The sequence below is a fragment of the Pseudochaenichthys georgianus genome, chromosome 2 (assembly GCF_902827115.2).
Source record: "Pseudochaenichthys georgianus chromosome 2, fPseGeo1.2, whole genome shotgun sequence".
NCBI classification, from domain to species: domain Eukaryota; kingdom Metazoa; phylum Chordata; class Actinopteri; order Perciformes; family Channichthyidae; genus Pseudochaenichthys; species Pseudochaenichthys georgianus.
The window spans coordinates 3,530,470-3,553,349 of record NC_047504.1 but is presented as its reverse complement, the minus strand read 5'-3'; the positions used below and the strand labels follow the sequence as shown (position 1 = coordinate 3,553,349).

The 22,880-nt window shown below is 39.9% G+C and overlaps 2 long non-coding RNA genes across 2 annotated transcripts; one reads left to right on the top strand and one right to left on the bottom strand.

The window, feature by feature from the left end:
- Window positions 1-9,083: 9,083 nt before the first annotated feature.
- Window positions 9,084-13,374, top strand: LOC117456359 (uncharacterized). Its single transcript, XR_004553234.2, has 8 exons — window positions 9,084-9,503; window positions 10,173-10,242; window positions 10,324-10,435; window positions 10,623-10,721; window positions 11,218-11,329; window positions 11,522-11,679; window positions 11,817-11,967; window positions 13,124-13,374. It is a non-coding gene; the product is annotated as an uncharacterized lncRNA (long non-coding RNA).
- A 1,215-nt stretch (window positions 13,375-14,589) lies between these two features.
- On the bottom strand, window positions 14,590-19,407 carry LOC117460693 (uncharacterized). Its single transcript, XR_011644466.1, has 8 exons — window positions 19,085-19,407; window positions 18,346-18,415; window positions 18,153-18,264; window positions 17,867-17,965; window positions 17,259-17,370; window positions 16,898-17,055; window positions 16,610-16,760; window positions 14,590-15,457 (listed from the first exon to the last, which is right to left on the bottom strand). It is a non-coding gene; the product is annotated as an uncharacterized lncRNA (long non-coding RNA).
- Window positions 19,408-22,880: the final 3,473 nt, after the last annotated feature.

The window sequence follows — 22,880 nt, the reverse complement described above, 5'->3', positions numbered from 1 at the left end:
GGCAGGAACAGCGAGCACTCTCATAGCCACAAGATAGAGCCTTGGGAAGACCTTTGCATTTCTTTTCCAGAAGCCTAGGCAGTCTGCTTCGTCTTCTTCACCAGAGCACACTTGGATGTAGCGAATGAGCGCAGCTTTGACAGATGATACATGGTCATCCTTCTTTTTGCTTTTCTTCCTGTAGCCAGTGAAAAGGCGTGGAGTTTTAGCAGGTGGCTCCTCATCCTTATTATCCTCACTACTGCTCTCAGCAAGTATGGTGACTTTCCGAGCCTCAGCCAAGACAAGGTCTGAAAAAGTTTAACAAAAATCATGGTTAGTTACAGTATTATGATGTTGACAGTGGTGATGGTTAAGTTAATGAACGATAAGTAAGTCTAAATGAGATTTTACTGCTGTTATTGAAATCGAGAAAAGATTTGAGTGCCTGAACATTTGGGAGGAGAAGGAAATGTCTACAATGTATTGAATTAAGTATTTACTTGGTGCCTGAAAACTTCAAGCCATGAATGATGCATAATGTGATGATCTGTTGTAAATACTCCTGTTGTCTGCTGTGTTCAGACTCAGACAGTGTGTGATGCCACATTCAGGACATTCAGTGTCCTTTCTTAACAGAAGACCGTAGCTAGAAGCTGCAGCTAGACTGCAGAAGCATTAGCTTTTTGTTTTTGAGAATGGAACAACTTCACACACGGAGGCTAGACCTATACAATTCATTTATTTTGGTTTATAAATTAATGTCAAGACATTTATGTTATTGATTTCTGAAGCACTTTCTAAATAATAAAAAGTTCATATGTATTTACTGCATGTATGCATTGATGAAAAATAAGCCATGTGCAGTAATATAGAAAATTGAGGATGCAACGCATTGGTATGAATCGTGATGCACCGGGATATCGAACCGAATCGAATCGTTGACAGGATAATCTAATTGAATCGTGAGACCAGTGAAGATGCACAGCCCTAATGTAGACCATATCTCCAAATGGAAGATCTTCCGCAGGTTGAGCCAAGTCTGAGTCATCCATTCTGACATTTGCAAAGATCCCCCGGAAACGGTGTTGCAGTGACTTCTGGAGAGCTTTCACAAAACCGGCCAGATTCCGAGTTGTATTCAGCATACTGTTGAGGTGGCTGTTGAGTGAGAGAACGCAAGGCAAAGCTGCACTTTAGAGTCACCACTTTCTCCCCTTGTGTGAGGTCTGTTGCTTGAAGAAATGGGGCCAGAATTTCCACAAGCTCTTTCAGCTGACTCCATTCTCTTGCTGATAAGCACAGGCCTTTATGTCCTTGGGCTTCCAGAAGAGTATTTAGGCTTTGAGGATCCAGGTCAGTGACTGCCTCCACAAGGCGGAGAGTTGAATTCCATCGTGTTGATACAGCAGAGGGAATGCTTCGATTGGCTCCATACTGTCCCTCAAATGCTTCTTTCAGCCCACAAGTGGAATGAAGTAAACTGCAGAATTTTGTCACTTTTGCCATTGCACTGTTCAGAGTCCTTGTCTCCTTCAGTCCATCTCGCACAACAAGCTGTAATGAATGTGCAAAGCACTGTAGTCGCTGTTGACGGCAGCTGCTCTGGATAGATTCCACATCGTCCTGGATATCCTCACTTATATCCTCCCATAAGTTGCTGTTTTCCAGGTCGTCTTCAGAATCTTCACTCTCAGTTGTTGCAGAGGGGAAACAAACAGTGAAGGCTTTCCTCATATTTGCTGCATTGTCACAGATAATGTAATCTAATTTGTGTTTTATATTGAAGTTGTCACATATCTCCTCAAATGTCTCACTTATTCTTTGTCCAGTGTGTGACCCTGTGAATCGTTCACAACTTAAAAGAACTGTCTGCAGGCTTGGGCTGTTTTCTCTATTTCCATAAAGTGGGCTCTTACCCCTAAAAAGCCACGCATGCATCGGTCAGTCCAGATATCAACAGTCACAGACACAGTGTCTGTCTTTTCTAGTTTGGATTTGATCTTGGAAACTTTGTCTGCTGCAAGCTCACTCAGACGTCTGGTTACGGTGCTTCGACTTACTGGGCAGTATCTCTCCTCTACCACTGACATGAAATTCTTGAAGCTAGGCTTGTCAATCAAAGACAGAGGCAGATTGCATGAAATGATGAGATCCTGTATTATGGATTCAGTAATGGCCTTCTGTCTGGGATGGCTCTGGCTGTATATCTGCACACCTTTTGCCTGAGTCAAGAATACATCAAGGCTGCTCTGTCCCACTTCACTGGGCTGGTTTTTGATTTGGTTGAATTCAGAAAACCTGTACATGAACGACATGGAAAATGAATTAGGCTCTTAATTATAGTAATAAGATCTGGATGATATTGCTAAAAAAATTATGTGTAGCAAAGCTAATATAATCAATCTTTTATTTCTGAATATAGAGAGGGTTGCTAAAAAAAATACAGACGGAAGTCAGAGTAACAGGAAAATATTGCTAACATTAGTCATGCAATAATTACTAATCATCCAATCACAGTTATAGTAGGCTTCATCTGCTGGACACAAAATTAACACCATTTACCAGCCAAATGCTGGTAAATCATACAAGTGGCTGGTAGTACTGTATGTTGCACGCACCAGCCAAAAATAACAATGGCAATCTATTGAGTGGCTGGTAAAATGTCAACATTCACTAGGCTAGCCATTTGGCCAGTGGACAAACATTTTAAAATTTGACCTCTGCAACCGTATTGTTTAATTACACTGGTCTCTAATGACATATTTTAAGTCTACTATTAATAAACATATTCCTCTATCCACTCACTCAAACCCAGTGTAATGGTAACCTGATAAACCTGTAACCTGCCTATAAACCGACAGATGTATTTATGTATGTAACTATGTATTTTTCTACGTTTAACGTTAGCCAGTAGATGGTGGCAGCGGGTAATGATTAACGTTACCAACCTTTTTTTATGTCATGTCAAGAGTTGGATGTCAACGCCACTCAACTCAAACAAGTGTGACAAGCAATTCACTAATCTTTTCAAATATTCAGTTACAAAGCTAGCAGCAAGCTAAGTTAGCATTACATAGCTGATGCTGAGCTAAACATGTTTGCTAACCATCCATATGCGTTAATGTGAGTTTTCAAGTGCCTGATGAAATTCGACGTTGTTGCGCCAGCATCCTTGATTTTGATATTGCAGACTTTGCAGTGTGCGCTCCTTTTGTTGGTGCCGCCGGCGTTTTGTTTGAAGTTTTTGTAGTTGAACCTAATTACAAGCGGTACAGCCGCAGGTGTGCCGCCGGTCGCCATAGAGAGGCGAAGTCCCTCCCTTTCCGGGAGCCTCCATGGGACCCCGGAAGCGTAAAATTATACATTGAAGTCAATGGAGAGAGAAAGGTTATCTTTTGATCCCGTTTGAATTGTGCCACGAACTACACATATGATGTTTGTCAATCTTAAACAATAAGTTCCATGTCAAAAAAGTCACATTTTGTCGTAAAACTGTTGAAATATAAGACTATGAAAAATACGCGACTACAAATCCCAAATCCCATTCTGGCTCGCGTAAGTGATGTCACAGGCGATAATTCTCCAAGTGGTTGCGACTCGTAATTAAAGCGAAGAAGAAGATCTCATAACCGATTTATTCCCTCCAATAAATAAGAGATTGCTAAAAATAAATTCACTTTTACAAGATGCATGTGTGCTTTGTACCAGGTTGTAATCACATAAGTGATCAAACCACTTGCTCGTTCTATCGCTTCCCGTCTGATGAAAGGACCAGGAGTCGCCGGATCAGACATATCAGGTAATATACATGTTGTGCATGGAACACAGTCAAGTTAGCTACCTAGCTAGTAGCGACGAGTAGCGAGCACGTTAGTTAGCATTACATTACGTAGCCTTGTCATTTTTAGTAGCCTTACCATGAAGTTATTATTTTATTACATGAAGTAAGAGTAAGAGTAGATGGTAAGTATTTCGTGAAACATTTGAAGAGTAGCCTATACTGCGCCATCCACCGGGTGCTATGGAAGCAGTCGGGGAGAGTCGAAGGCAGGCAGGGAGCTTTGCATGACAGATTCTTCTGGACGTGTTTCATTGTGATGACAGTAAGGGTGAGTCAATCTGTTTGTTGGAAAGACAGTAGTTGAGTGATTACTGAGAGAAAATTATTAGAAGAGATAATTATTCAAAGTGTTACTGTTGTGTTACTTTAAAGTGTTGTTACTGACCTTTTTCTCTTTTATTTCCTTTCCCTCACCTGTAACTGCTGAGACCCTGAGGAACATGCACACTGACCTGCCCTGGCAACCTGATTTCCACTGTACGTAATAGTATTTGGTTATGGTATATTATTTATATACATCAAAGGCACAATGCACCCCCCAGAGACACACATGTATTGAGTGTGATATTTTGCATAGGTCAAGTGAAATCATCTTTACACACTAGAAAACTGTAGGAGCGGCAACTTGTTTTGAAATTGAATTTTTAATATCCGAAAATGAAGTTGATCTGTTTTCTTTATTCTTCTCTCTTCCCAGCTCCATCCATCACCGTGCTCTGTTCCTGCAGGTCCTGCTTGCTAATCATTATGCTCATATGTTTTCACACAATTACAAATAAAGTCAATGTATTGTATGACATGAAGTTGTGCTTCATTCGGAGTCAATAATAAATTAATTCTGCCTTCAACTGCACAATGACTGTGGACTGCACCGACATCCATGTAGCTGCCCCCAGTAAGATGAACCAAGCAAAGAGGGTCGCCATCATGCCCAAGGACATCCAGCTGGCCCGCTGCATCCGCGGAGAGAGGGCTTAGACTGACCTGAGACCAGCACACCGGCTCTTTTAAGAGCCACCTACAGTTTCAAAGAGTTGCAATCCTACGTTATTATAATTATTAAACTGGTTCATGTGTCACTTAGTTTACTGAACCGTGATGAATGAAAGAAATTAGTGAGGTAGTGGTTTAAAGAAGTTACAAAGACATTAATATATGAGTAACAGGTCAGTGTAAACACAAGCTTCTGTCAATTATGGATCATTCAAACTATATACAAATAATATGTAATAAAGTTCTAAAATAAGTATTCGGTATATTCCTTGATAGCTTTTGGAGAAGGTTGTTTTTAAGTTTACTAAAAATCTATCGTTTCAACTGTTTCACTTTATAAAAAGGAACAGGTGAGTAGAGCATTATTGAGTTTCTTATTCTGTCAGTAAATTATCCAAATGAAATGTTTATCATTATTTTAGTCAACCCTAAACAAATTGATTGTACCTTTTTAATAATGACCTTACATGGTCGGCAAAGTTAAATTAACTTCAATCAAATCTGTTCTGAGAAAAAACTAATAAATGTTTAAAGATAGGAACTTGCCATCCCACTGAAGAACAGTCCGTAGAGATTTAAAGGCGTAGTTGTAGTTCAGTCCAACGTTTCATTTGGATTCATTTCTCCAACAGTCAACTATTTTCATAAAGAATATATATATTTTTCAAAGTCAACTTTATTGTCAATCTTACTCAGTTTCTGTTTATAGACAGAGAGATCAAAAAGACGTTTCCAACAATCCCAAATACGAAAAATAAAATTATACAATTTACAGATATGTAATGTATACAAATATATATATCCTATATACACCATCATGTATAATGATGATGTATGATGTAGAAGGAAGTGTGGTAGATAACAAGTAAATATAGAGTTGCATACAATGTATGTACAGCAAAAGATGGAATAACTAAGAAGCACGCAGTATAATAATAAATACATGCAACAATTAAATAACTGCTCAGCGTCTCCACCACAATCCCAATCTGCTGTGTCCTGTTTTCCTCCCCTCTGCATAACACCCATCGCACATACGGAACACAACGCAGAGTCTGAGGGTGTTAAGAGTATGTTTATTTAAATGTCCTCCTCTCTACTGGCCAACACAGGGAGCATATGCTGGGTGTAGAATTGTTCCAGGAGGAGGAGATTTCCATGCCTTGCAGGGTCTTTGGGGATGAGGATGATGATCGCCTCCTTCGTGGTCCACACAACAAAGTAGCAGAGACTCCGGTCTGTGATGTGCAGCTGCCCTTGGACCTGGTGCCAGTATGGGTGATATATGACCCACCCTCCTCACGGAGACAGAAGGATGGTAACTGGACTGCCTCCGCGATGGTCATGTTCATGTCACCAAAATCCTTGAATCTACACACAGCAAATAAACTCAAATGACACATCGAGATGTAAAAGGAGATCACACATACAGTATAGAATATCCTGTATAGTCGATATAAAACTGTCCGCTTCAATCTGAAGAGCAACTAAAACAAAACACGGGAGTTTACCTTGTTCTTGTGAACACTAATGTTATCCACAGCATACACACAGACCACGAAGTTCTAAAGGAGAACACTAGTTACTGAAACAAAACACGTTAGTGTACCTTGTTAGCTAATGTTAGCTAGCTGACATTAACGTTACACATTGCACTCATATTACTCACCAACATCTTGTAAAGCCGGTGCCGCTGCTCTTACAGAACCGACTAACTCCCCTTTCGTGTATGTACAGCTCTCAACGTGTCCAGACCTCGTTTTATACTTTTATTCTCATTCTGAAAGAAACAGGTGAAATTTGCTAACGTGACGGCCATCTTTGTGATGGTGACGCGTATTGTGCGAGACGAGAGACCTGTAGTTCACTCAGCGGTTTCACACAAAAAAATGACACATTTTCATTTTTTTGACTTGCAAAATATTCTTTTAAATTGACAAACATCATATGTGTCATTCGTGGCACAATTCAAACGGGATCAAAAGATAACCTTTCTCTCTCCATTGACTTCAATGTATAATTTTACGCTTCCGGGGTCCCATGGAGGCTCCCGGAAAAGGAGGGACTTCGCCTCTCTATCGCCTGTGACATCACTTACGCGAGCCAGAATGGGATTTGGGATTTGTAGTCTTTGTAGTCGCGTATTTTTCATAGTCTTATATTTCAACAGTTTTACGACAAAATGTGACTTTTTTGACATGGAACTTATTGTTTAAGATTGACAAACATCATATGTGTAGTTCGTGGCACAATTCAAACGGGATCAAAAGATACGTTTTCTCTCTCCATTGAATTCAATGTTAATTTTTCGCTTCCGGGGTCCCATGGGCCGGAAGTAGATGGGCGTGACTTCGCCTCTCTATTGTGTTACTACGAGGTAGTAGGCTTGTTTGAGACAAGCAAGACCTGCGCAGACCTGCGCAGTTGCGATCAACGTCTTGCTCGTGCGTTGCATGATGGTTAGTCATTTTGTCCGACTTGCTCTGGAGGCACGCCCACATGAGACTTTGAAATCTCGCGGGACAAAGACGCCCGCAGCCTTAAGAGCGAGGCGAGGCGAGTTGGCACAGTTGCTCTCCACGAGCTGCGGAAGCGAAATGCTTGATGGGAAACGGCTCGCTGGTATCTCAGCTGAGCGCTCATTGGTGGTTTTTACCACGTGCTGCTGATGAAACTCTCCAATTGGCTGGCTGTTGTTGTTTTGTGTCAGTTTTATGTCGCCACATCCATTCCCATTTTTCATCATTGTTCCACAATGTTTATCATCATGAAATTAATATCTATATATTTTATACTATACTGCTTACCGTTTTCATACTTTATATATCTTAGCATATTCATACACACTGTTCATACTGCTCACAGGCTGCTAGTGTATATCTAGTGTATTCATACCCCACTGTTTATTCATCATTCAATTCATTCTATATGTTATTCTGTAGATTGTGTACATTACTTTCCTCTTCACTGCTTGTTGCACCTGGTTAGAAGCTAAACTGCATTTCGTTGTCTCAGTACCTGTAATATGTGCAATAACAATAAAGTTTATCTTTAAGTTAAACCAAATCATTAAAATAAAATCTGTTGTAATGTAATGATTTGGTTTAACCTTATTTATTGAATACATCATTTAAAATGGCAAGATTAAATCAAATTACATCCATGTTGTACACATCATAAAGCTTAAAGTGGCAGCTAAAGAATTAACACAGCAGCAGGTCTGTTCAATTCATGCTCATGAAGCTTCATGTGTGCGGATCTGAAGGGACTGATCATTTGTAGCCTGTCCACCTATCAGTTTTGCAAACATTAAGAGGGAGGAGCATTTCTAATTATGGAACCCAGTCACTGGTGTGGTTCCTCATCATGACTGAATTAACAAACCTATATAAAGCAATGGAGATCACCTTTGTCTACAGTGGGTAAAATGGAATTTGTGGTGCTTACACTGCGTGATGGACAGGGAGACATCACTGTAAGAGTCTCACAAGACATTTCCCAAAGACTACAAAATGGTGAGTAAACAACTAAATTGCATTCCAACAATCTGGATATGATTTTAAATTATGTAAATTATTTTTCAGATAACAGTTTAGCAGCTGCACTTATGCAGCAAGCAAGGGCTGCAACAAATGCACAAGGTAATCTATCATTTAAATCAAAAATGGTATTGTCTTTTAATGCAAATCAAACAAATGACATATTCATGTTTATTGTAAACACATATTTAATTTTCTCTCAATCACAGTCCCTTTAGATCATGTCATTCTCCATACAATACATGTGGGATTTCTATTGCATCCACTTCATCTGCAACGAAAAACGCCAACGCAATGTCCGCCATTGCAAACCCAGCCAGTCAAGCCGACTCTGAGTCCGAGCTGTCCGACTTAAGACGAGCATTTTGACACCTCCCCTATGGAATGCCATTTAAGCCAATATTAAATAAATAAATATATACATAAATAATTAAATAAATACATATATATATAAATATGCCTATGAAATAAATTATAAAATAAATAAATTAGGCAATAAATATGTATACATGTACATTTAAATACACATTTATTTATTTCATGCGACTTTTATTTCATAATGACACATTTATTTATTTCAAGAGACTTGTATTTCATAATGACACATTTATTTATTTCAAGAGACTTGTATTTCATAATGACACATTTATTTATTTCAAGAGACTCGTATTTCATAATGACATATTTATTTATTTCAGATGACTTGTATTTCATAATGATGCGTTTCTTTATTTCAAGAGACTCGTATTTCATAATGGCTTATTTCATGTGACTTGTATTTCATGATCAGACATTTCCATTCGTTATATGCAAATGAACGGGGCGTGGTTAGCTCACAGGTCCAGAGACCCAGACCAAAGCAACAGCACCACACTGGCTACTCGAGAAGAGGAAGAAAATGGAGGAGAAGGACTATAGGGCAAACCAGAGCCATAGAGATATATAATATTAGTATCTCTAGGGCTCTGGGGCAAACTACTAAATGAAAATAACAACATGGAAGACGTCGGTGGGCTCCAAGACTTAACTGGTTCTTATCTGGTCTGCTCTGGTCTTATCTGGTCCGCCCAATGCTGCTCTTCTGAGAGCAACCGCTCTGACAGCTCTCTCTAGTCTCTACTGGGAAACAGCTAAAAGTCCTTCTGGAGGTAAGCAACGCTACACAATTACACCCAGTCTAAGAGTAAAATATGTCTCGAAGGTTCGTTTTGCTTTCTTACAATGTTAAGTTAATGTTAACGTAATCTTACGTTTGCTAGGAGGCTATCGTTACGAGCTAGCTGTCTTAGCTAACAACAGTTAGCAGCTAACGTTTTCTGCAGTTTGTGTTGCTCCTGAAAAACGTGATGTAGTTATTTAAGGGTATGTTAAATTAACGTTATTTTACAAGTTGAGAGAGTTAAGTTGTGTTTAAAATCGTCAATGTAATGGATGTTAGAGGTTTTGTGTTGGACGTGAAGTTAGCTAACGTTAGCTAACTCCACCAGGCAGCTAGCTTAATACAAAGAGGGGTGTTGTGCTTCATTGCAAACTTTTCTTTGTTAATCTACCTGAAACTGTAGGGACAGTTTGTTTCTACTCAACTATACAGACCATTGTTGAGGAGATTCAAAACATACTGTACATGAGTTGGGTCCAACATATACCTTGAGTAATGTTACTTTGCTGCTAAAAATGAAACATCATCATCAGATGAGGACATCACCAAAGTGTGTGAGCCTGTCAGGGGATTTGATCTGTTCTCTGCATGTCCTAAACACTGCTCTGGTATTACTTATCTTGTAACATGTAAGTCTCCCGCTCTTGTCATCTTTCAGGCTTTGCATTTGAACTCCTATGACTGGTTGCGGACTTGAAGGGAACGCCTTCCTGACATCCAGGAAAAAGGTGAGATTATAATACATTTGAATGCCAAAAGCAAGTTATTGTTTTTAACTTTTTAAATATGATTGTTTTGGGGCATTTCAGTTTTATTGGACAGGCAGTAGAGATCTACTGGAAACAGTGGAGAGGGAGGAGATGATATGCAGCATACGGCCAGCCGGATGGTTGCTGCTCCGTGTGGAACGTGTCCTATCAGGTAAAGCACTTTGGTACCCAGTTATTTATGGTGTTGAGTTTGAATTTAGCTTTTGGAATGTAATTTCCAACTGTGCATTGTAAAGACTGAAAAAACAGCCTCAGGTTAAAGCTTGACATGATTTGGTCTTTTACTTAAGAAGGTGTTTGTCCTCCTGTGTTGTCTTATTTCCTTATCTTTCTTTCAGGTGTAACATTTACCAATGGTTGTACATGACAGAGACCTCCTCCGCCTCTTTGCTGTCTTACTAGTCAACCCTTCTGATCAGGTCCTTTCCTAAATAGTGGTAAGTTTTACAGTTCAGCGTACGTTAATTTAGTAACGTAATGCTTTACCGCTGTTGAATAAATCCTATATTGCTAGTCATTTTATTAAAACTACGATTTGTAAACTTTTTGATTCCAATTACAATAATCTTTTTGTTATAATTGTAAAACATATCTTAACATCCATCAGCAATCAATACAACAAATCATCCAACACTAAATAGAAGAAATCTGGACCTATTTATTTTGAGACAGCAGCATGTGTTGGGACTGCTCATTGATGTCATCAAGAGCCATTGAGTCTACCTTTTGTAGTCGGCCTCTCAGAATGTTTATCATTTATTTGTATTTTAACATTCCTATAATAATTAGTTTTTTTATTGTTTTGTTCTTTATTTTTGTTGTGAGAATCACTTTGCAATTATTGTGTAAGTGCTATATAAATAGTTATACTAATATTATTGTTGTTACTATTATTAATAATGTCTTCTTTGTTTTCTTTATTCATCGCTGCAGAAAGGATCATGCCAGCCCACATCAAACACCTGATCAAGAGCTTGTGAACCTCCCTGCTGCAGACACCTGTGTGATATTCCACTCTGACTGGCACCCTGAATATGACCTGCAGGTACGATATATATATATATATATATATCTGCTCTGTCCGTCCTAAAGATAGTTCAATAGGGCTACAACAACAACAACAGTTTATTCCCTCGGTTCTTTAAGTGTATATTATTTTCCCACTTAATGCTTAAAAACGTTGAACAGCAGCTGCACATGATGCTCTTTTGACCCCTCTTTTAATTTTTTATTTCAGGCTCAAGCTCGGTTCGTCATCGTTTTGGCCAGTCTAAGGCGGTGAAGGTGTACCGTCTGATCACTAGAAACTATGAGAGGGAAATGCTGGATAAAGCTAGTCTGAAGCTCGGGCTGGACCGTCCCGTCCTGCAGAGCATGAGTGGCAACAACAACGGGGTGAGAAAAAGAAAATCTGTCATATTTCTAGATGCCAAGTCATGTTTGGGTCAGTCGCTGTTGCAGTACGCTTAGTTTATTTTCAAAAAGAGTTTTCTAAATCCACTTGTGTAAATGTCTCTCTGCGGCGCCTTTAGCCTGTCCAGCAGTTCTCCAAGAAGGAGATCGAGGGCCTGCTGAGGAAAGGAGCCTACCCATCATGGACGAGAACGACGAAGGCAATCGCTTCTGCTAGGAGGACATGGACCAGATCCTGCAGCGAAGAGCCACCATCATCATCATCACCAGGTATGTTCTTAGCAGCACGAGCCACTTGCGCTTTGTGAGACACCAAGTTCTTGGTTATTGGAAATGTAATATTGATGATGTAATAATTAAAACTAGGGATGGGTACCGAGCCCTGGTATTAAATGGGCCCCGGGGCTGAATTATGAAAGACCGTGGTACCGTTAACGTCCAACGTTATCGATCTTTTTATCGGTGCTGAAGACATTTAAAAATTAGATGTCATATGTATTATATCTACATAAACATTATATCGCAGTCTTACTGTTGCCAACTCCGTTTCTAATATGCAATAAGACTACAAAGTGCGTCTATGATTTATTTTCGATCTTTCCAATCCAGACGAGAGATCTCTCTCCCCTGTCGGTGTGCGAGGGGGTGGGGCAGTTTACACACAGAACCTGCTACATGCATGCAACACACACACACACACACGCGCGCGTGCGCACACAAACACATGGCGGAGAGAACTAAGCACCCCTTAAGCCCCGCCCCCCCGAGCACACACTCTCGGCTCACTAGAATGAATGGAGAGAGAGAATAAATCTAGATTCGGCTTTTAGTGCATTTTACAGCTTTAAGGACTTAATGATTCTAGGGCTATACAATAGTTCACACTGGGTAGTTTATTTAGTTTCAAAAAAATTATCCACCGATTTACAGACGTCTCTTTCCCCATGTTAGTCAGTGGGAAAAAGTATTTCTGGGCCGGTCGATGTCACAGACTGATAAGGAAATTGTAGTACCGCCGTTTGGACACACCGAATATTTTCCTCAGAGTCCGGCGCACTTCCTGGGGGCTTGGTCTTGAGGTGGAAAATGCTTGTTGCCAATAGTGCAAAAAGAGTTTAGCATGTAAGGGCGGTAACACGAGCTATTTGTCTAAACAATTAGCAAAAGTGCTCCACATCCAGACGGAGAAATGCACCGGACTGTCTTTCTAGTAGCTCTGTAGCTCCATGCACGAGTAACGTTTCCACGTCAGGTGTTATGTATGCTAGCAGCAACACACGGAGTTAACTCAATGATACAAACATGGGTTAATGATTAGAGGTAACTGAGTTAATTATTTGGTTAAAGTTTCAGCTATTCTGTTTACAGTTCTGTCATCACATTATTGAATACGATTTGTTAAAACATTGTTGTTTCTTATTTTCAGTTTGCTTCAAGCTGTGGCTGTACGAGAAAGACGTGGAGGACCAAGAGATGCTGGCCAGATTGGCAAAGACCGGAAGATACATAATAGAGAAGATAATGGGAATTAACAAGAAAAAGAAAAACATTTTTTATAATTTCTTTGTTGCTGTTTACATTTTGAATTATATTTGTTATTTTTAAATCAAATGCATCTATTTTAAATCTGTGTATCTACCGTCCAATTGTTTTTCTTTATTAAACACGTAAACGGAAGAGCGTTTGAGAGGCCTTTTTGCTTTTTACCTTACTAAATGGTCTAATGGTCAGTGCAACGGGGGGCGGGGCGAAACTCACGGAAGTGATTTCAAAACAAAAGCGGTGATAATATTATAAACAAAGGGAAACAAGGTGAATTTATCGATAACAACGAAAACGACCAAGACACATATTGAGCCCAGAAAATGGATGTTATTAAGGGCTGTAAATATAATAAGCCTATGTCTAAAATGGACAACATTGTTAGGAGATTTAAACTATACAGCGATTCTGCACTGCGGTCACTCCGCCGTCTCTTGTGTTTTTTTTCTTTCAAATCAGCTGCTCTTCATTCCTGCTATATTTGACCAGTGATACAAATATGTTTTACCACAAGTTCTTAAGGAAACTGACACTGTTGGACTCGGTACTATTTTGACTTCTACCAGAAATAAAATAAAGTAGCCTACTTTTGCTGTGTAGCTACTTTGTGAGTAATCCTCTGTCAGAGTCCCCTCCTTAGTAGGCTACATAATGCATGTTTTCTGCTATCTTTGATGAATGATAAAAATATGATTTTACCATTAGTTCTTAATTAAATTGATACTGTTTGACTTTGTATTATTTAGCCTGCTACTTACAATACATTGAAGTACTTTTACTGTGTATTGTTTGAGGAATACTCTGTCAAAATCCCCTGCTGAGAACAAAACCTGGCCACTTCTGCTAAGTTTGATGAGGGAATTATTTTGTGTTGCCATTAGTTCTTCGTGAGATAATTGATCCTGTTGGACTCAGTACGACTGAAACTACCCCCACAAGTACTATGAAGTACTTACTGTGTACTTTTCCAACAATCCTCTGTCAATGTCCCCTCCTGAGAACAAGAATGCATGTTTCTCTGCTATTTTGAATAAACGTTAAAAAAAACTTTCTTCATGAGACTGATATTGTTGGACAGAGTATTTTTAAGAGGATGGTAGACTTGATACCAGCAATACTTCAGTCAGTACTCCGGCAGCAGCATTTGTACCCCTTGGAAAGTCTTTAGAGTCTGGCCTGGATAGCTGGTCTATCCTTCAGCACACTGACACACTGTCACTCTTGTTGGCCTCTTATGAAGCTGCTGTCTTTTAATATATGATTATTTCTCTGCTCCTAGTTCATTCCTCGCAAATTCTGCACAGAGTGCCCTAACTTACAGCAGAAAATTCTTGAAAAGATTTGTGAAAGGATAAATTCTTCATGGGCTTCAATGGCTTTAGTAAAGGGTGTTTTATGGTTGCTTGTATTATCCTCAGATAGTGGTTTGTTTAAATAACTAGTGACATTTTTATAAATATTGCAAAAAATGGCTACAAAATATATAACCTGGCCGGCTTAGCCAGTGTGTAATTCTTCAAGCACCACAAGATTCATAGTTTATAAAGTACAATTCTGGGCCATTGATTGTGTCATTTCTCCAAACACATACAGTAAAAATGCCTGTTTTGAAGCCTTCAAATGGTGCAGGAAAAGGACTTTACATTGTATTATACTTAAAGACAGGACTATTCAGTTAAGAGAAGAGAAAAAGGAAAGCAAATTGTCATAATGGGTGATGTAACCTTAATCAAATCAAATCAAGTTTTATTTATATAGCACATTTATAAACGATTTTTGGTCGAGCCAAAGTGCTGTACATATAATAAAAATAGCCTACAGTAGAGACACTTTACAGCAAATACAACAGCACAGATTGTTCAGAATATCAGTATGAGTGAAAAACGACACCCTCTGTCCTTGTACAAGGAAAAACTTCCCACAGTTTGAGGGGAAACATGGGAGAAACCTCAGGGAAAGCAACAGAGGAGGGATCCCTCTCCCAGGTTGGACAGACGTGCAATAGATGCCGTGTGTAACTCGAAGAGATAATACATTTTACAGCATAGGAAGACCGAATTCAAAATGTAAACAGCAACAAAGAAATTATAAAAAATGTTTTTCTTTTTCTTGTTAATTCCCATTATCTTCTCTATTATGTATCTTCCGGTCTTTGCCAATCTGGCTAGCATCTCTTGGTCCTCCACGTCTTTCTCGTACAGCCACAGCTTGAAGCAAACTGAAAATAAGAAACAACAATGTTTTAACAAATCGTATTCAATAATGTGATGATAGAACTGCAAACAGAATAGCTGAAACTTTAACAAAATAATTAACTCAGTTACCTCTAATCATTAACCCATGTTTGTATCATTGAGTTAACTCCGTGTGTTGCTGCTAGCATACATAACACCTGACGTGGAAACGTTACTCGTGCATGGAGCTACAGAGCTACTAGAAAGACAGTCCGGTGCATTTCTCCGTCTGGATGTGGAGCACTTTTGCTAATTGTTTAGACAAATAGCTCGTGTTACCGCCCTTACATGCTAAACTCTTTTTGCACTATTGGCAACAAGCATTTTCCACCTCAAGACCAAGCCCCCAGGAAGTGCGCCGGACTCTGAGGAAAATATTCGGTGTGTCCAAACGGCGGTACTACAATTTCCTTATCAGTCTGTGACATCGACCGGCCCAGAAATACTTTTTCCCACTGACTAACATGGGGAAAGAGACGTCTGTAAATCGGTGGATAATTTTTTTGAAACTAAATAAACTACCCAGTGTGAACTATTGTATAGCCCTAGAATCATTAAGTCCTTAAAGCTGTAAAATGCACTAAAAACCGAATCTAGATTTATTCTCTCTCTCCATTCATTCTAGTGAGCCGAGAGTGTGTGCTCGGGGGGGCGGGGCTTAAGGGGTGCTTAGTTCTCTCCGCCATGTGTTTGTGTGCGCACGCGCGCGTGTGTGTGTGTGTTGCATGCATGTAGCAGGTTCTGTGTGTAAACTGCCCCACCCCCTCGCACACCGACAGGGGAGAGAGATCTCTCGTCTGGATTGGAAAGATCGAAAATAAATCATAGACGCACTTTGTAGTCTTATTGCATATTAGAAACGGAGTTGGCAACAGTAAGACTGCGATATAATGTTTATGTAGATATAATACATATGACATCTAATTTTTAAATGTCTCCAGCACCGATAAAAAGATCGATAACGTTGGACGTTAACGGTACCACGGTCTTTCATAATTCAGCCCCGGGGCCCATTTAATACCAGGGCTCGGTACCCATCCCTAGTTTTAATTATTACATCATCAATATTACATTTCCAATAACCAAGAACTTGGTGTCTCACAAAGCGCAAGTGGCTCGTGCTGCTAAGAACATACCTGGTGATGATGATGATGGTGGCTCTTCGCTGCAGGATCTGGTCCATGTCCTCCTAGCAGAAGCGATTGCCTTCGTCGTTCTCGTCCATGATGGGTAGGCTCCTTTCCTCAGCAGGCCCTCGATCTCCTTCTTGGAGAACTGCTGGACCGGCTAAAGGCGACGCAGAGAGACATTTACACAAGTGGATTTAGAAAACTCTTTTTGAAAATAAACTAAGCGTACTGCAACAGCGACTGACCCAAACATGACTTGGCATCTAGAAATATGACAGATTTTCTTTTTCTCACCCCGTTGTTGTTGCCACTCATGCTCTGCAGGACGGGACGGTCCAGCCCGAGCTTCAGACTAGCTTTATCCAGCATTTCCCTCTCATAGTTTCTAGTGATCAGACGGTACACCTTCACCGCCTTAGACTGGCCAAAACGATGACGAACCGAGCTTGAGCCTGAAATAAAAAATTAAAAGAGGGGTCAAAAGAGCATCATGTGCAGCTGCTGTTCAACGTTTTTAAGCATTAAGTGGGAAAATAATATACACTTAAAGAACCGAGGGAATAAACGGAAAGACTGTTGTTGTTGTTGTTGTAGCCCTATTGAACTATCTTTAGGACGGACAGAGCAGATATATATATATATATATATATCGTACCTGCAGGTCATATTCAGGGTGCCAGTCAGAGTGGAATATCACACAGGTGTCTGCAGCAGGGAGGTTCACAAGCTCTTGATCAGGTGTTTGATGTGGGCTGGCATGATCCTTTCTGCAGCGATGAATAAAGAAAACAAAGAAGACATTATTAATAATAGTAACAACAATAATATTAGTATAACTATTTATATAGCACTTACACAATAATTGCAAAGTGATTCTCACAACAAAAATAAAGAACAAAACAATAAAAAAACTAATTATTATAGGAATGTTAAAATACAAATAAATGATAAACATTCTGAGAGGCCGACTACAAAAGGTAGACTCAATGGCTCTTGATGACATCAATGAGCAGTCCCAACACATGCTGCTGTATCAAAATAAATAGGTCCAGATTTCTTCTATTTAGTGTTGGATGATTTGTTGTATTGATTGCTGATGGATGTTAAGATATGTTTTACAATTATAACAAAAAGATTATTGTAATTGGAATCAAAAAGTTTACAAATCGTAGTTTTAATAAAATGACTAGCAATATAGGATTTATTCAACAGCGGTAAAGCATTACGTTACTAAATTAACGTACGCTGAACTGTAAAACTTACCACTATTTAGGAAAGGACCTGATCAGAAGGGTTGACTAGTAAGACAGCAAAGAGGCGGAGGAGGTCTCTGTCATGTACAACCATTGGTAAATGTTACACCTGAAAGAAAGATAAGGAAATAAGACAACACAGGAGGACAAACACCTTCTTAAGTAAAAGACCAAATCATGTCAAGCTTTAACCTGAGGCTGTTTTTTCAGTCTTTACAATGCACAGTTGGAAATTACATTCCAAAAGCTAAATTCAAACTCAACACCATAAATAACTGGGTACCAAAGTGCTTTACCTGATAGGACACGTTCCACACGGAGCAGCAACCATCCGGCTGGCCGTATGCTGCATATCATCTCCTCCCTCTCCACTGTTTCCAGTAGATCTCTACTGCCTGTCCAATAAAACTGAAATGCCCCAAAACAATCATATTTAAAAAGTTAAAAACAATAACTTGCTTTTGGCATTCAAATGTATTATAATCTCACCTTTTTCCTGGATGTCAGGAAGGCGTTCCCTTCAAGTCCGCAACCAGTCATAGGAGTTCAAATGCAAAGCCTGAAAGATGACAAGAGCGGGAGACTTACATGTTACAAGATAAGTAATACCAGAGCAGTGTTTAGGACATGCAGAGAACAGATCAAATCCCCTGACAGGCTCACACACTTTGGTGATGTCCTCATCTGATGATGATGTTTCATTTTTAGCAGCAAAGTAACATTACTCAAGGTATATGTTGGACCCAACTCATGTACAGTATGTTTTGAATCTCCTCAACAATGGTCTGTATAGTTGAGTAGAAACAAACTGTCCCTACAGTTTCAGGTAGATTAACAAAGAAAAGTTTGCAATGAAGCACAAAACCCCTCTTTGTATTAAGCTAGCTGCCTGGTGGAGTTAGCTAACGTTAGCTAACTTCATGTCCAACACAAAACCTCTAACGTGCATTACATTGACGATTTTAAACACAACTTAACTCTCTCAACTTGTAAAATAACGTTAATTTAACATACCCTTAAATAACTACATCACGTTTTTCAGGGGCAATACAAACTGCAGAAAAAGTTAGCTGCTAACTGTTGTTAGCTAAGACAGCTAGCTCGTAACGATAGCCTCCTAGCAAATGTAATATTACGTTAACATTAACTTAACGTTGTAAGAAAGCAAAACGAACCTTCGAGACATATTTTACTCTCAGACTGGGTGTAATTGTGTAGCGTTGCTTACCTCCAGAAGGACTTTTAGCTGTTTCCCAGTAGAGACTAGAGAGAGCTGTCAGAGCGGTTTCTCTCAGAAGAGCAGCATTGGGCGGACCAGATAAGACCAGATAAGAACCAGTTAAGTCTTGGAGCCCACCGACGTCTTCCATGTTGTTATTTTCATTTAGTAGTTTGCCTTATAGTCCTTCTCCTCCATTTTCTTGCTCTTCTCGAGTAGCCAGTGTGGTGCTGTTGCTTTGGTCTGGGTCTCTGGACCTGTGAGCTAACCACGCCCCGTTCATTTGCATATAACGAATGGAAATGTCTGATCATGAAATACAAGTCACATGAAATAAGTCATTATGAAATACGAGTCTTTTGAAATAAAGAAACGCGTCATTATGAAATACAAGTCATCTGAAATATATAAATATGTCATTATGAAATACGAGTCTCTTGAAATAAATAAATGTGTCATTATGAAATACAAGTCTCTTGAAATAAATAAATGTGTCATTATGAAATAAAAGTCCCATGAAATAAATAATTGTGTATTTAAATGTACATGTATACATATTTATTGCCTAATTTATTTATTTTATAATTAATTTCATAGGCATATTTATATATATATGTATTTATTTAATTATTTATGTATATATTTATTTATTTAATATTGGCTTAAATGGCATTCCATACTCCCCCGGCTGCGATCGGCTACTCTCGTCTACTTTCGAGGCGAGCCGCAATGTGTCTCAAACAAGCCTACTAACAGAGGCGCGCACGTCTGCGTAATGAGCCCGGCTAAAATAACTGGATGGCCTACCTGCCTGTCAGCCTTCCATCTGGGCACAAACTTATCTCGTGCCCTCATTGGTCATGTGCGCGTTCGTGTGTGTTGGAGGAGGCGGGCTCTATAAGGAAGTAGCAGCCTCTAGCACAGGGGTCTTCAACTAAAATTCAACGAGGTCCAGTTAGAGAAAATGTCCCCATGCAAAGGTCCGGAACATCAAAATGTCTAACTTGCTTCATGAATTAGGGTGAAATATATTGAAGTAGCCTGTAGCTTTATCAACGTCTGCATGTAATCAACAACTGACTGCCAATCAAATAAAGAAAGTACAAAAACAACAATATTTATTGTAAATTAACATTACTTAAATACTGTGGATATGTGTAATGTTCCTCTCGGGCTGCATTTACAAATAAAATAGAGAAAATAAATAAAATAGCTTTTGAAAATATGTGCATCTTAAAAGTGCTTAATTTTAGATAAATCAAATAAAGTGTAGCAGCAGCTTGAGTTTCCCTTTTTCTTTGTTAACCGTTTCACATCATGACTTAACAGTTTCAGACGATTATAGAACAACATCAGTCTTTACACATCATAACAATTGAACAGTTTTAAAGTTTCTCTTTCTTTCCCTCTTATATTGCAGTCCCTCACTCACTTTTTTTAAATTCAGTGCGAGAATTGAGCTGGAGCTTGTCCTGCCAGGAGTTTGTAAATCTGGGCTGAAATGGAGTCAGGGCTATTCTCATACACATGCAGGTGCTCATTGGTTACAGTGATGCAAACACAGGTATGGTGAAAAAAGAGAGAACTATTCGAAGCAGAAAAAAAACAGCGTAATATACCATCTGACAAAGGCCTGTGCTATAATGCTTCAATTAACTGGCTATTCTACTCAGATCAATAGGAGACAGAGATGTTATAAATCAAGGGTTTTTATTATTATTTACAGCCGGGGTGGTGGGGACCTTTTTCCTTTCAATTTTTACAACATCCTCCGAGGGCCGTACAAATTATTGAACTCAACCTCTGCTTAAAAAAACTAAAATCACAGCCCATTAATTTGGCCTTTCTTTCATGCTGTGCAAAGAAAAAGCAACCTCTGAATCCAGATATCTCACCATGACTCACGCATGCATGCATGTGCACGGTGTGGCATGACCACCAAAACAGAAAGATATGGACACAAGATGTGTGCAAATGTATTTAGTATCCTATCCATGTGAACATGATTTAAGTGGAGGGGGGACCTAACCTCCTCTAGGGGGGTCCGGGGGCGTGCTCCCCCGGGAAGATTTTTTTTTAAATATTGAAGTTAAAAGCATCAATCTGGTGCACTTTGAGAGCAACATGAAGAGATCTATGGATACATCTCTCATCAACACCCATATGAAACAGAACTGTAAGCATATTTTTCTTTTTGGATATTTTACAAATCACTCGCCTTTTAAACTCTATTCTTGTTATTTTTAACAACTTTTTTGTTACTGTCATATAGTATTTTATACCTGTTTTTCATTTAGTCTCATTAATAACTATATTGATCATATCAAGGTGTGCCTTAACCTCACTGAGCTGAGGTTATTTGAGCCTCTCAGGAGAGAGCTCTCTTCCACCTGGTTGTAGAAAAGCTCTTTAAATTCGTTAGCATAGCTAGCTAACCAGATGCTAATAACAACAGATCGCCACTGTGCTTACAACTAAAGACACAGCCACGCAAACACTGCGGCATGTATACGGCTCCTTATGGGTATTGCAATATTTTAAGGGCTGGAGCGGCGTTCCGGTGCTCTCTGTCAGCACTCCTTTCAGACGAGACATATACCACGTGCAGAAGACACGTTACGCTCGTGTTGTGTTCAAGGAACCTGTCCTTGGCCAGGAAAAACAGGTACTCGCTTGTTTAATTATTTTTGCGTTCTAGATTTCTTCTTCTTTTTTGAAGTGAGAAGTTGTCCGTCAGTCGGAAAACTCTTCGGTTCTCCACAAATTACACAAGTCACCCAAATCAGCATTAAAAAAGCAGAAGGCGCCAAAAAATCCGCTATTAATGTATTGATTATAGCTCCGGGTCCGTATCCGGACCGCGGTCCGCCTGTTGCCGACCCCTGCTCTAGCAGATTATCTCCGGTTGTGTATTTTCAAATTCTAGCGATCTCGAGCCGGTTTCTCTCAAATGTACCTACCCCACCTTTAATACGCCAAAAATAGAAAACACAATGATTGTTCACGAGTCCCAACACACGAGTCCAAGTCGAGTCTGAAGTATTTTGGTCACGAGTCCAAGTCAAGTCTGAAGTCTCTGTGTGCGCGACTTAAGTGCGACTCGAGTCCGAGTCGCAGACTCGAGTCCCCATCTCTGCAACACCCCCTCCGTACAGGATGTTGTGCGTGGATGGGTCGCTCCTCGAGACGCGCCAACATCCAGTCAGAGCCTTATCTGCTCTATTTCAGAGCAGAGCTGGCGTGGGCTTGCTGTCCGGGACTTTGGGGGGAGAAGGGCAAAGGTGAGTGCCACTGCCTATATTGTGTGAAATGCAGGCTCATTTAAAAAAGGTAAATGGTTTGAATGTCTGCATAAACACTAACGCCCTTCTCTATGTTCCTATTGAAGGTGTAATCGCCTCATGTCCCATGGACAAAGGGGATGTCGTGTGCGATTACCACGGCACCCTTATCTCAGAAGCTGAGTGACGTCGAAGGGAAGGCTCCATCTACCGCTTCTTTTTTAAGGAGTTGTGCATTGACGCCTCCTCCCGTTGTGACTGCCACCCTGAAGTGGAGACATATGGACGCCTCCTGAATCACTCCAGGAAGCGTCCCAACCTAAAGCCCAGAAGGTTTGACCTGACCTTCCCAGATGGCCCCAGAGAGCTGTTAGTGTTCCTCGCCCTGCAGAACATTAAGATTGGAGAGGAACTCCTCTGGGATTATGGCGTGACCAGGGCGTCATTTGGAGGAGAAGGGCAAGAGTCTGCCTGGTTGGATATGTGGTGTCCCTGCTGTGTTCCCACATTGCCTCACAGGTGCA